At 34.9% G+C, this 14,249-nt stretch overlaps 1 long non-coding RNA gene across 1 annotated transcript in view; it reads left to right on the top strand.

Annotated features, from left to right (window-relative positions):
- Window positions 1-2,014: 2,014 nt before the first annotated feature.
- Window positions 2,015-14,249, top strand: part of LOC148948521 (uncharacterized) — a 32,325-nt gene continuing 20,090 nt past the window's right edge. The window contains exon 1 of the long non-coding RNA XR_016142194.1: window positions 2,015-2,094. This is a non-coding gene — a long non-coding RNA (uncharacterized LOC148948521). The remainder of the gene's footprint in view (window positions 2,095-14,249) is intronic.

The following is a 14,249-nucleotide window of genomic DNA, read 5'->3' as shown; positions in this document are numbered from 1 at the left end:
GATATTAGATATCGATATTTCGTCCGATATATCGATATATCGATATCGATATCAAATATCGCCCAACACTACAAATTGGCATATTGAATATACCACTTGATGCATTTTTTTTATGCTCTTTCTAAATATAATAATCATTTTTGTGGGTATAGCCTATATTTTTGGGTATTTATATATATATCCAGGGTATAGGCTATATTTGCATATTAGGGGGTGGGGGTAAAGTTTAGGTAAATATCTACCAAATCATATTATTGACTTATGAATAAAGTGAATATACCACTCAATGCCCTTTTGGTAAAGTTCTACGAAATCATATTTTGAGTTAACCTAGGAAAAAAGTGAATACACCATTCAATGCCTTTTTTATGCTGATTATGAATATAATAAGCATTTCTATCAGAAATGAATTTCAGCCTCCCCCCCCTATATATGCAAATTCAGGGTTAGGTTAGGATGGTTTAGGTATAGCCTATATAGGGGGGGGGCTGAAATCCATTTCCAATAGAAATGCTTATTATATTCATAATCAGCATAAAAAAAGGCATCAAATGGTGTTCCTAACTCAATAATGTGATTTCCTAGAACTTTACCGCCCTTTTTTTATGCTGATTACAAATATAATAATCATTTCTATTGGAAATGAATTTCAGCCCCCCCCCCCTATATATTTCAATTCAGGGTATATATTTCGGTAAAGTTCTACCAAATCATATTATTGAGTTAAGACAAAAGTGAATACACAATTTGATGCCTTTTTGGTCAATATCTACAAAATCATATTATTGAGTTAGGACTAAAGTGAATGCACCATTTGATGCCTTTTTTTATGCTGATTACGAATATAATAAGCATTTCCATCGCAAATGAATTTCCGCCCCCCCCCCTCCCTATTTATAGGCCAATTTCGGGTGTGGTTAGGTATCGCCTATATAGGGGGGGGGGCTGAAATTCATTTACGATAGAAATGCTTATTTTATTGGTAATCAGCATAAAAAAGGCATCAAATGGTGTATTCACTTTGTTACTTACTTACTTAACTCCCATCCGGCTGGATTGGCCGACTCGGGGCTTCTCCTCTGACAGAACTATGGCAAAGCTTCTTATACGATTCCCTGTTCGCTGCAGTCCGAAGGAGAACCGACAGGGGATGGCTGGGAAAGTTGTCCCTCCAGCGCTTGGGAGGTCGTCCTTTTGGCCGGGAGACATCAATCCTTCCTTCAAACGCAATTTTTGGAAGTTGGGCTGGGGACATCCGCTGAACGTGGCCTAACCACGTTTGGCCACGTGGTTAGGCCAATAACCAATTCACTTTATTCCTAACTCAATAATATGATTTGGTAGATATTAACTGCCTTTTTTTATGCTGATTACAAATATAATAATCATTTCTATCAGAAATGAATTTCAGCCCCCCCCCCTATATATGCCGATTCAGGGTTAGGTTAGGTTGGTTTAGGTATATATAGGGGGGGGGGGCTGAAACTCACCTCCTCTACAAATTCTTATTATATTCTAAAACAGCATAAAAAAAGGCATCAAATGGTGCATTAACTTTAGTTCTAACTAAATAATATGATTTTGTAGAACTTTACCTATATTCCTCCATTAGGGGGGTGGAGGTAAAGTTTAAACTTACGTCCCATTTAAATCAGAAACAAAATTTGCCCCCCCCCCCTAATGTAGAAATATATACCCTGAATTGGCATATATAGGGGGGGGGGCTTAAAGTCAATTCCGATAGAAATGATTATTATATTTTTAATCAGCATAAAAATAGGCATCAAGTGGTATATTCACTTTATGCATAAGTCAATAATATGATTTGGTAGATATTTACCAAATTTTAAACTTACCTCCCATTTACATCAGAAAAAAAATTTGCCCCCCCCCTAATTTGCAAAAATAAACCCGGAATAGGTATATATGATTGGGGATAAATTTACTTTCTAACAAACATGATTATTGTATTGGGAAAGAGTATAAAAAAAAGCCATCAAGTAGTAGGCCTATGTTTACCTTAGTTGTAAGTCAATAATATGATTTGGTAAAAATTTACTGCAAATTGCATCTTGAGCCCTTAAAGCCCCAAAGGTATTGCATTTTTGTAACCACACAAAGAAGTTATAACCTAACCTGCACCTGCAAAATCTTTGATTTTCAATTTAAACTGTTTCCTTCTGTTTCAAGTTTTTCAAATGCTGCAAAAGAATAAAGCTGAATTTTGTGATTTGGAACTTTGCTGTTGACAATTCAGGGTATTATTTTCACATTAGGGGGGGGGGGGTAGAGTTCATAGTGAATTTGCAGTGGGCCAAATAATTTAGCTAGGATGAAAATGAAAACATCATTTGATGCTTTTTTATGTTCTTTCATAATTCATATAAATTACCTTTGGGGCCCCTTTAGGGGCTCAAGATGCAATTTGCACCAGAAGCAATTACTGAATTATGAAAGAGCATAAAAAAGGCATCAAATGATGTTTTCACTTTCATCCTAGATAAATTATAGGGACACCTAAAAAATTTACCAAGAATTCTTACTTCATGATATGCAGAATAATTAAACTTAATGCAAATTGCATGGGATAACCTTTATCTTCACTTCTTTCATTGTTTTACACTTTTCCTTAATTTTTTTTGAAAAAAGCATGCATTTTTTTAGTTTTCAAATTTGTGCTGAAACAAATGGGATACAAAATATAGTGTCAATAATATACATTTCCTACATTCAATAATTGTTTCTGGGGTAAATTCCATTTTGAGCCTTTAATGGGGCCTCAAGAGGTAAAACAGTCTAAGGTGTAAATGTATGACCATTCCACTACATAAAGAGAGATGTTAAGAAAATAATTCTGTAATTTTTTCATTGTTCATATTATTTACTTACAAATGAAGTAAACATACCACTCAATGCCTTTTTTATGCTCTTTCCCAATATAATAATCACTTGTCACAAATGAATTTTACCTGCACCCCTATATATACCAATTCAGGGTATATATTTGCACATTCGGGGGGGGGGGTTGGTAAAGTTTAAACTTACCTCTCATTTGCATCAGAAAAAACTTTACCCCCACCCCTAATGTGCAAATATATACCCTGAATTGGTATATATGGGGGGTGGGGGGTTGTTAATTCATTTGTGGCAAAAGTGATTATTATATTTGGAAAGAACATAAAAAAAGGCATTGATTGGTATGTTTAAGCAGCATTCACAAGCATGTCTAGCTAGGATCCCATGTCTAGACATGTGTCTAGCCAGAATCCAATGTCTAGGCAATGACCGTTCACATGTAAAATTCAGTGCTTAGCTAAAACTACAAATTTAGTTTCAAATTGTCATTTCTAGCCAATCAACGGAGCTTATGCAGGCAAAACTTTCAAATATTATAATCCCTATTTTTACTGTCACAAGCTAATGGATGAAATAAGCTAAACAATGGCCTTAGTGTGCTTTATGATTTTGTCTGGTGTTGTCTATTCGCCTAAAATAAAAAAAAACAATTAATGAGAAAAAAAAAATTAAAGTTAAGTTTAAAAATGTAAAAAAAAATGATGAAAATAGTGGATCTTGACACATTCTGATTGGCTGTAATCAAAAATCCTAGACATCGCGTTCTAGAGTCTAGAACTCAAAGTCTAGCAAAGCGCCTTGTCTAGCATGTCTAGCTTAGTGCCGAATTTTACTTGTGAATGGTTGTTGCCTAGACATTGGATTCTCGCTAGACACGTGTCTAGACATGAGATTCTAGCTAGACACGCTTGTGAACGTTGCTTTACTTTATTTATAAGTCAATAATAAGGACAACAACAAATTTACCAACAATTTTTCAATCCTAGTTAACATATTTTCCAGTAGGAGAACCTTTATCTTCACTTCTTTCAATGTATTTCCAGTTTTTCAAACACATTTTTCAATATTTATGTCTATTCTCCAAGTCTTGAAATTTGTTTATAAAGTAAACACCCAAGAGCCATCTAGCTACTCTAACCTAACCATGGGGGTAATTTGTTATGGGGCAGGAGAGGGGGAAATTGCCCCTCCCAGACCTCAGTTTTGCCCCCCCCCCCCAGCTGAAATTTAATTTCTTCAAAAATGTTGTCAAAACTTACATAAGCCTGCATAATTCAAGGGTCAATAGAAACAGATCAGTTTTCTTTAGTGCATATTTACTTTTATAGTACTATAAAGTATCTTTATAGTGCTTTCATAGTACTATATAGTACCTTTATGGTACCAAATGGCTCATTTTTCAGTTTCTACTGCCATTTTCACTTGATTTGGGAGTATTTGCTCCATCTTTGCCCCCCCCCCCCAGGTGGTGTTTAACTTTTATATATAGTGTATTTGAAAACAGATAAATGCAGTCAAATATATGTTTATTTTTCAGAGTTTTGTTAAAAAAAAATTGTGCAACTGTAAAAGAAGTGTTGATAAAGGTTCTCCTACTGCAAAATATGTCAACTAGGATTATTTTGAATATTATGAAGTAAGAATTGTTTTCTTAGTGTGTCTCCTTATGAGGTGGAATGGTCATACATTTACACCCAGTCCATAGTAATCAAAAGTTTAAAACATAAAAAAAACTGTTTAGTGAGAGAAAATTGCCATTTGCAACTGATTCAGGAATGATAATTTTTATTTTTCTTAGTCTTAATAGTAAAATGTTACTAACGAAAAAAATTTGCATAACTTTTAAAGAGTAAAACACCTCAAAATGACATCATGGGCAAAACTGACATCATTTTGGAGCAGTCATGTTATCTTGAAAGGCATAGTTTTGGGACTTTATAACTGTGCTGAACAAAATAGCTATCTCAAAATTTTGATCCAACAATTTTGGGGAAAAAAGGGGTGCAAGGGGGAGGCTTGTTGTTCTCCAATATTTTTGTTCATTTAAAAAGGGTACTAGATCTTTTGGTATCTATTCAAATGAACCCTCTCCCAATGTTTAGGACCATTTGTTTGATATGATCACCCCTGGGAAAATATTGTATCTGGGATCTATCTTTTGATAAAAGATACAAAATTCCACATTGTTGCAGATAGGAGCTTAAAACCTCTACAACAGGGTTCTCTGATATGCTGAACCTGATGGCGTTATTTTTATACAGATTCTTTGAGTTCTAGGAGGTGTTTCCTTCCTTTTTTTGACAATCAGGCTAAATTTTCTTGGGCTTGTAGCCCACTGTGCAAAAAGTGAGGTAGCAAAGTAGCAATGCTGCTGGACAGTTTTCAAATTTGTTGGCACATTTTGTCTATAAATGCCATTTTTACATATTAAGATAATTTTTGTTCAAAGATAACCTGTCAAAAATTAAGTTTTGTTCTGACATGCAAAAAGTGGGGTAGCATAGTAGCAATCCTGCTTGTCAGTTTTCATGGCCTGGCAAAATATGTTGTCAGATTTTGTCTGAAAATACCAGTGCTTCCACTATCTCAAAATTTTACGGGATTTCCCCAAAAGTCTGTCTTCTAAAAAAAAATTTATTCCCCAAAATTCCCCTTTTGTTCAGGGTTTCCACTGCTAGTGATTTATCATTAGTGACAATCAAGCCCTAGTAACTATCACTTTCACTTAACATAATTTTTCACTGCTTTCCAGTTTTTGCCTCAGTTATTGACTAACACATAAAGAACCAGACATAGATCATTGAAATACTGACATTTCTTCCTATGCTAGTAAAAGCATAATGTTTATAAGACTATACCATTACATCAAAGATTCTCTTGTGGCTTGTGGTAAAGAATTTCATTTAAACATGTTTAGGCCTATGTTTAGTGTAATTCTGAGCATGGATGCAAAGAGCGTTATTTTAGGCAGCTTTTTTTTTGCTATTCTGTTTAATTTTCAAGGTCTGAAAATATAAGCAAGTTAGATTGAAAATTTATTCCAAAGGAAAGAGGGAAAGCATGGTATCTAGAGAAGGGGGAGGGGATTTTAATAATAATAGTAATTTAATTTCAACCCTTCATACAAATACAGTGTAAATGCTCAAAGGGGGTTATAAAATCAAAAGAAAAAAGAACAATTAAATCACACAACACTACAAAACAAAATTAAACTGCAATAACTATGGAAGAGAGAAAAACAAACAAAATCAAAATCATGATTTTACTGCAAAAGACTATCCAATGGAAAGTTGTGAACTGTTCTGTTTTTACTTTTGAAACGGGTAGACAACTCATCCATTTTCTTACTTATATCCAAAATATGGTATCTCTGCAAAACATAAGAGTTTCTGAACCATATGGGAATTCCCAATAAATATTTGCAATACCAAAAAAAAAATTGAACAAATTTGGTTATGTTCAGTTTTACTAAAGCAATTCCATAAAGGGGTTAAAAAAAAGACATGTGGTGCAAACATAACATTAGCCTACAGAGATGACCAAGTGTAATTTTGTCAAATTGACCTTTAGTTTGTGCTAACATACCGTAAGTTTTCTGCAGTTTTTCTTTAAGTGCTGTAATAACTAGATTTTTAGTAGCTTTGATAGAATTCCCATATCAGAGTCGGAGATACTCAAACATATCCTTTTGGACAACTGTCTTCCCGCAAACATCAACAACACGATTTGGCAGTGCATTGTTGTTCAAAACAACAAATTCAGTCTTAGATGGCTCTATTGTTAGCCCAATATCTCCAAGTGCTGACAACACAGCATTAATAGCTTTCTGTAGAGATTCTAAATTATCACTTCAAGAAGGCACACTTGTGCCTCTTTAAAGAGGTGACCCACCACAATGTTAAGCGATTTCCGGTCCTAGCAGTCGCAAAGAGACGACGGTGATCGCATTTTGTAGCCTAAGCTCAAACTTAGAAACATGCAAAATTTCACTCCCCTCCAACTTTATCTTCATGGAGGAATGTGGGCCGGAAGTTTCAACCCTCCCACCGCAGCCCCCCTTTAAAGTTGTCCGATCGGGCAACTCTAAAGAGTTAAAGAGGCTGAGTCACAAGTTTAAACCTTAAAACGTACAGGAATTAGGAGGTACAGTTGGTGGGTTGCCACCCCCCAAATCCCCCGCTTTTGCAGCCTTTAAATAAAAAAAAAGTTTTTTAAACTGAAAGTAAGGAGCGTCATTAAAACTTAAGACGAACAGAAATTATTCTCTATATGAAAGGGGCTGTCCCCTCCTCAAAGCCTCGCTCTTTACGCTAAAGTTTGACTTTCTCACAACTCTATTTTTGTTAAACAATACAAAACTTTAGCGTAAAGAGCGAGGCGTTGAGGAGGGGACAGCCCCTTTCATATATAGAATAATTTCTGTTCATTTTAAGTTTTAATGTCGCTCCTTACTTTCAGTTTAAAAAACTTTTTTTTTTATTTAAAGACTGCAAAAGCGAGGGGTTTGGGGGGTGGCAGCCCTCCAACTGTACGTCCTAATCACTGTACGTTTTAAGGTTCGAACTTGTGACTCAGTCTCTTTAACTCTTTAGAAAACGTAGTTTTTTTTTCAAATAATATCAATATTAGATTATCTGCATAAGATAGATGATTAGCATCAATTCCATCTTCTATCAAAAACTCTTCTATCAATTTTGTCATAGAACATAATGCATTGTTAAATATCATAGGGCTGATTACTGAGCCTTGTTTAACATCTCTACGTATCGCTATAGGTCCAGAAAGCTGTCCTGCAGACCGAATTCTTACTTGAGATTTTCAATACCATTGCCACAGACATTTACAAACAAAGGGATCAACTCCTGCCCTTGGTAGTGACAGGACTGTTTGCAAATGTAGGACAGAATCAAATGCCTTAGATATGTCTATTGTGCAGACGAATAATGGAATTTTCGCTTCTTAAACTTATGTGCATTCTAAACACTAAGACTAGACCGGAAACCGAACTGATTGTCACCCACGTCCACTTGTGCTGTCACTGTAGGACACAGTATCTTCTCCAGTAACTTTGCTAGAACTGAGCAAATAGTGGTGAGCCTGTACAAAGAACAATCTTTAGGGTCTTTCCCCTTCTTATGTATACAAGTAATGACCCCCTGACACAAACCTTGTGGGACAGACTGTTTCAATATTATTGCTTGGAACAATAAAGCTATGTGACTTAACAGTCTAGGGGTACCATACATCAGATGTTCCAGCTGAATACCATCTACCCCAGGCAATGTTCCTAGAGGAAGACAGCAAACAAAAGATTCAACACACAACAGGGTAATAGTAAGCCAGTTACTCTATTGGTTTAGCTGATTAAAATGCTGCATCAGATTGTCCCGGAAATTACTTTCTAATGATGGAGGATCAACTGCAAAAATTGAAGAAAAATGTTCAAACCATCTATTTTTTTTCTTTTTTTTTGTGATAAATTTTGTGATAAATTTGGAGATATTTTCATTATTGAGCTATAAGTTAGATGAACATAACACTCGAAACCTTTTTCTGTGCTCTCTCAAAATATAACCATTGTTTTACTCGGAAATTAAATGGACCCTTTAAGATCATTTTCTCTAATTTTCTGAAATTTAGCTTGAATCTCATTTTCTATTACTGTTGGTTTTGGGCATAATATATCAATATCAAATGCATTATAATTGAATATGTAATTGATTGAAGGGTACTTATGTATTATACCACCAACACTCAAGTTTATGGTGTGTAAAACTTGAGAACAAACTTGTTTTATCTGTCTGTATTAAGAAAAAATTATCATACAGTCAGTAGAAAACAAGTGGTGGGTGGCAGAATACATTGGAAATATTATTTGGGCTATATATTTGCAATATTAATTAGGGAGGGGGGTAGTTTAGGTCAGGTTATCCCCTCCTAATGTGCAAATATATAGCCAAAATTTGCTTCTAACATATTATATTTTCATTTTGGTATTTTTCATTAGGATTAACCTAACTTCACTTCTTAATTGTTGGCAGTATAACACATAAGTACTAATTAAAGGAAATTGATCTATTTTCCTGGAATCTTCATCATTTCTGAATTTTTCTTTATTTGGTATGTTCAAATTAAGTACTTTTCTTTATTCCCTGAGAATTCTATTTTGCATATAACCTTTTATCTTCACATGAATCCCCCCTCCTTCTCCCCTCACCATTGCTATTCTGGTGCCCTCCCCCTTCAATATTTTTAGCGGACGTCCATGATTGATAGAGTGGTTCAGCTGTAATCTTTTTTATGGTCTAGGAAAGTTGTTAAGTGAGTGAATGAAATTTTACAAAATAGATATTCTGCTCAAACTATGGCAATTGAAAATTTTATAAATACCTTGGCCCATCTCCACAACTTCTAGTACTTGAGCAATTATTAACCCTGTATGAAGGCTAACCCTGAGATAAAAACAATAGAACCAAAAAAAGATACAGTAGAATTGGATGTTCCATCTTCTTACCATAAAAATTGCAGCCCCTCTCCTCTGCCCCTTTTAATGAGACAAAATTAAGCTATTCAAATCATGGGTGACCATAAGGGGGGGGGGGGCACGGGGGAGGCAGCCTCCCCCCCTTGCTGAATGATGGTTTCCTATATTTGTATTAATTAAAAAAAAAAAAAACTTTCCATGGAATAAGTTTTCAAAGAAGGGTAAAGAGCTCTATTAATCCAAAAATGGGCAGAAATAAAGTCAAATAATTTTCCAAGCGTAAAACTACCACAAATCACTATCAACAACTAAAATGAAACTCAAAACGAACAGAAACTAGAATAAATAGCCGAGTAAAACTCAAAACGATCAAAAATTAACATTACTAGAGCTGACAACCCCCATACCTTCTCAAGACGAGAACATAATTTAGGCTTTACTGAAAAAAAAATAAAAAAATGACTGTGGTGGATTATCAGTTTAATTTACCTATACTGATATTCATTCCTTAAAATAAAAAATGGGTTAAAAAAATTGAGTAAAAAAAGTTTTTTTTACTTATTTAAGTATAAAAAAGTGAAAATATTTAAACATATTTTGTTTTCAGTAAAGCGCAAGTTATGTTTTGGTCTTGAGAAGGCATGGGGGTTATCAGCCCTACTAATGTTAATTTTTGCTCGTTTCGAGTTTGACTATTCTATTTATTCTAATTTCTGTCATTTTGAGTTTCATTTATTTATTGATAGTGATTTGTGGTTGGTTTACGCTTGGATGAATATTTGACTTCATTTCTGTCCATTTTTGGCTTAATGGAGCTCTTTACTTTTCTTTGAAAATCTTGTTTTGTGGAAAGTTTTTTTGGATGAATTTCTGTTTGTTTTTTATTGACAAAGTCACTTTCATGAAAAAAAAAAATTATATTTCATATCTTTTCGGTTTTTTGTCTATAAGAATCCATAATTTGGCATAATTGTGGGGGTTTGAAATGCCCAATATCCCTAAAGACATATTTGCTGGACCATTCTACTATGCTGAACAAAATATTTGTCTGAAAATTTTGACTAGATGTGTTTGGGAAATAAATCGGCTTGAGAGACGGGCTGATTGCCCTCCAATCTCTTTTTACTCTTAGAAAGGACCCTAGAACTTTAATTTTGGATCGAATTAGCTTTTTTAAATGTTTCAATGATATTTCTAGCTATTGTAGAGTGGTGCTGCCTATGATATTGCTTATATGCCTTTTTGAAAACCTGCATGTATACATTTTTTTTTTGTTTAATTGGAACGTCCCCTAAACACTTCCTAGAAGTTTCACCTTAATACTCTAAGCTTCATTAGTTATAGGAACTGTAGTTATATTACTAAAAGTATACACATAATGCCTTCTGCCTAGTTCAAAATCCCCCATAAGTTGCTCTTAAAGGTCTAATTTAAAAATATAAATTGCTCTCGAGATATTGCTTTGTCAACTTTTTGAAAGTTCACATCCCCATAGTTTGTTTTGATTTAGTTCAACGTCCGCCTAAATATTTCTTATATTTGATTACTGAAGACATTATTATATCCCTTAAGGACTATTGGCTACAAAATGGCTGTCTCACAATTTCGATCGAATGTGTCTGGGGAAAAGAGGATATCAAGGACAGGGGGGGGGGGGGGGCTATTTTCTCGCCATCACGCTTGACTCTTAAAATGAAACTAGAAGTATGTATTTCCAATCAAATGAGCCTCCTTTAAATTTCACAATACCACCTCATCATAAAAACCTACCCCCGGGGCATAACTTAAAACCCTTATCCCCATACTTTGGGGGGTTGTGTCAACCCCAAAGGCCGTGTTATGAGATCTTCGGACTGTTTTTGAACAAATGGCTATCATAAAAGTTGTCTATCGGATGCATTGGGGGAAAATATGACGTAAGGGGGGGGGGTATAGCTGCCCTCCGATAAATTTGACTCTTAAAAATGACTTCAACTTCCGATTTCTAATCCAATGAGCCCCCTCCGAAGTTTATACGACCACCGTTTCCATAAAAACCTTAAATGGCCTCGGGGCATACCTTACAACCCTTGCCCTGAGGACTTTAAGGGGGTTCTCATCGTCACAGACATAATTTCTGGACTTTTAAACTACATTGAACAAAATGAATATCTCAGATTTTGATTAAAAGAGTTTGGGGAAATGATGGGCGTGGGGGGATGGTTGCCCTCCAATCACTTTTGACTATTAAAAAAGGCACTGGCCCTTTCAATTACCAACCGATTGAGCCCTTTTCGAAGTTTCTACGACAACAACTGGCCATCTTAAAATTTCTATCAGATGTGTTCCTGGAAAATGCAACGTGTGTGTGTGGGGGGGGGGGGGTGGCTATTTGCCTTCTGATCACTTTGACTCTTAAAAAGAGCACAGTAACTTCTGATTACCAATCCAATAAGCCCTCTTTGAAGTTTATATGACCACCATTTCTATAAAAACCTTATATGCCCCCAGGGCGTAACTTACATCCCTTGACCTGAGGGCTCTATTGGGGGGGGTTATCCTAAAAGACATAATTTCTGGACCTTTCAACTACACTGAGTAAAATGGCTATCTCAAAAATTATGATTGAATGTGTTTGGGGAAATGATTGGTGCACTGGGGGGGGGGGGCTGCATGACCTCCAATCACTATTGACATTTATAAAGATGAGTAGAACTTCTGATTACCGATAAAATGAACTCCTTCTGAGGTTCATACGACCACCCTCTCTTTAAGATACCTTATATCTCCAAAGGGCATTACTTACAACCCTTGCTCTGAGGGTTGTGAGGAAGGGGGGGGGTGTCATTCTCAAAGTCATAATATCCAGACCTTAGAATGACACTGAACAAAATGGCTATCTCAAAATTTTGATTGAATGTGTTTGGGGAAGTGACTGATGGGAAAGGGGAGCTGGTTGCCCTCCATGAGCTCTTTTGAAGTTCCTATGACATTTCTTTCTATAAGAAGTTCCCTGGTCTAAAAATAACAATTTATTATGCCCACATCGCTCTTTACTTAGGCAGCGCTATAGCGCTGCCAATGATATTTTGAGATTTCAATTATATAGCACTGGAAGTGCCGATTAGACCAGATGAGCCCCCCCCCTGAAATTCAGTCTATGGGCGCCCATGATTCAAATTCAGGGAATAGTTGATTAAAATGAAAGCGACCCCAAAACATAATTCATAAAACAAATTGTATAGTATAGCCAAAAGTAAAAATTTGGTTATTATTTCCAGATTTTTTTCTTGTAAAGTTTTATATTATTTTCAGACTTATCTTTTTTTTTTACAAATGGTTGGCCTTTATTTCTTACTCTGCTACCTTATATCTATGTTTGAAGATTAATCAAACAGTTCCTGGTAATGAACTGTAAGTAACTCAACCCAACAGGAACCAAAACTCTAAAAAAGAGCAACTACAAAAAAAGAGCTGTTTTCTTTTTTTGATTTTTTGTTTTGTTTTTTTTTTGTTTTTGTTTTTTGTTTTTTTACCAGATGATGTATCGCTTCTGAAATATTTCTTCTCACAAGATTGTATGTATCTCTTCTCATGCTGCTGCTTTTTGAAACTTGTTCAAACTAAAAGCTCATTGAGTTTCAATGTTGCTATATGAAAATTCACTTTTAAGTCATTGTTATCCTTTGTCCTTGTGGACAAGTTTTTACTTGCTCCACTTCTCTTCAACTGAAAATGAATATTTGTCCAAATCTTGCACAAATAGCTAAATTCTCTCAAAAATATTTATGTGTCAGTTGAAAGAGTCTTAAAAGGTCTGGTAGCTATCAAGGTGCACATATAGTTAAAGCAGGTGATAGGAAAGCTATAACATGAAAGATTAGTAGCCTAAAACAGCCAGACTACAATCTAGCAGCAGATTCTCTGTTTATTTTGGGGTTTAGATTAGGGCAAAACTAATATCACAGCTTCATAATACATGTGACTGCCTGCTGCCAATCAATATTCTTCTCCGAGAAAATCAAATGGTGCTTTTTATAGTTAAAGTATAGTGATCAATGAGTATTAAGCATGCAGTTGGGTATGCATTATTTTTATAATACCAATAGCATTGGAGTATATATACAGTGTATATATACAGTATATATACAGTAAGCTATATACAGTGTACTTCAGGCTTTAAACACTGTGTTCCACTAGCAGTATTAGAATAAATATGATGCAGTATTTTTGATAAAATGGTACATATAAAATTATGGAGTATAATGTTTATTACTAGTATGTGGCTTACCACTGAATCAGATTACATTGTTAATTGTGATTCAGAAAACTATGGATAGTTCTAACTGTAAGCTATACTAAGTTATATATATATATATTACTTTTCTGCAAATTTTGTGTATAAAAATACTTTTTGCTCAAAGCAAAACTGTCAAAACACAAGTTGTGTTGCTAAAGTGTTGGTAGCTTTTGGTATTCTGCTACTGGCAGCTTTGGAAGTTTTTGCACACCTGCTTGTAGCCTTTTATGGGTAACACTAAGCTTAATGAATCATATATATTTGGAATCAACATAGTTGATTCCAAATATATATGATTCTTACCTTACCACTGAATCAGATTACATTGTTAATTGTGATTCAGAAAACTATGGATAGTTCTAACTGTAAGCTATACTAAGTTATATATATATTACTTTTCTGCAAATTTTGTGTATAAAAATACTTTTTGCTCAAAGCAAAACTGTCAAAACACAAGTTGTGCTGCTAAAGTGTTGGTAGCTTTTGGTATTCTGCTACTGGCAGCTTTGGAAGTTTTTGCACACCTGCTCGTAGCCTTTTATGGGTAACACTAAGCTTAATGAATCATATATATTTGGAATCAACATAGTGAGTCAATTATTTTGGTATATTTATTTATTTAAAAGTCCT

Source organism: Artemia sp. Qi Xiang Cuo, chromosome 9 (assembly GCF_049724085.1).
Source record: "Artemia sp. Qi Xiang Cuo chromosome 9, ASM4972408v1, whole genome shotgun sequence".
NCBI classification, from domain to species: domain Eukaryota; kingdom Metazoa; phylum Arthropoda; class Branchiopoda; order Anostraca; family Artemiidae; genus Artemia; species Artemia sp. Qi Xiang Cuo.
Note: the sequence above shows the minus strand (reverse complement) of the source record. Positions and strands in the feature narration are given on the sequence as shown.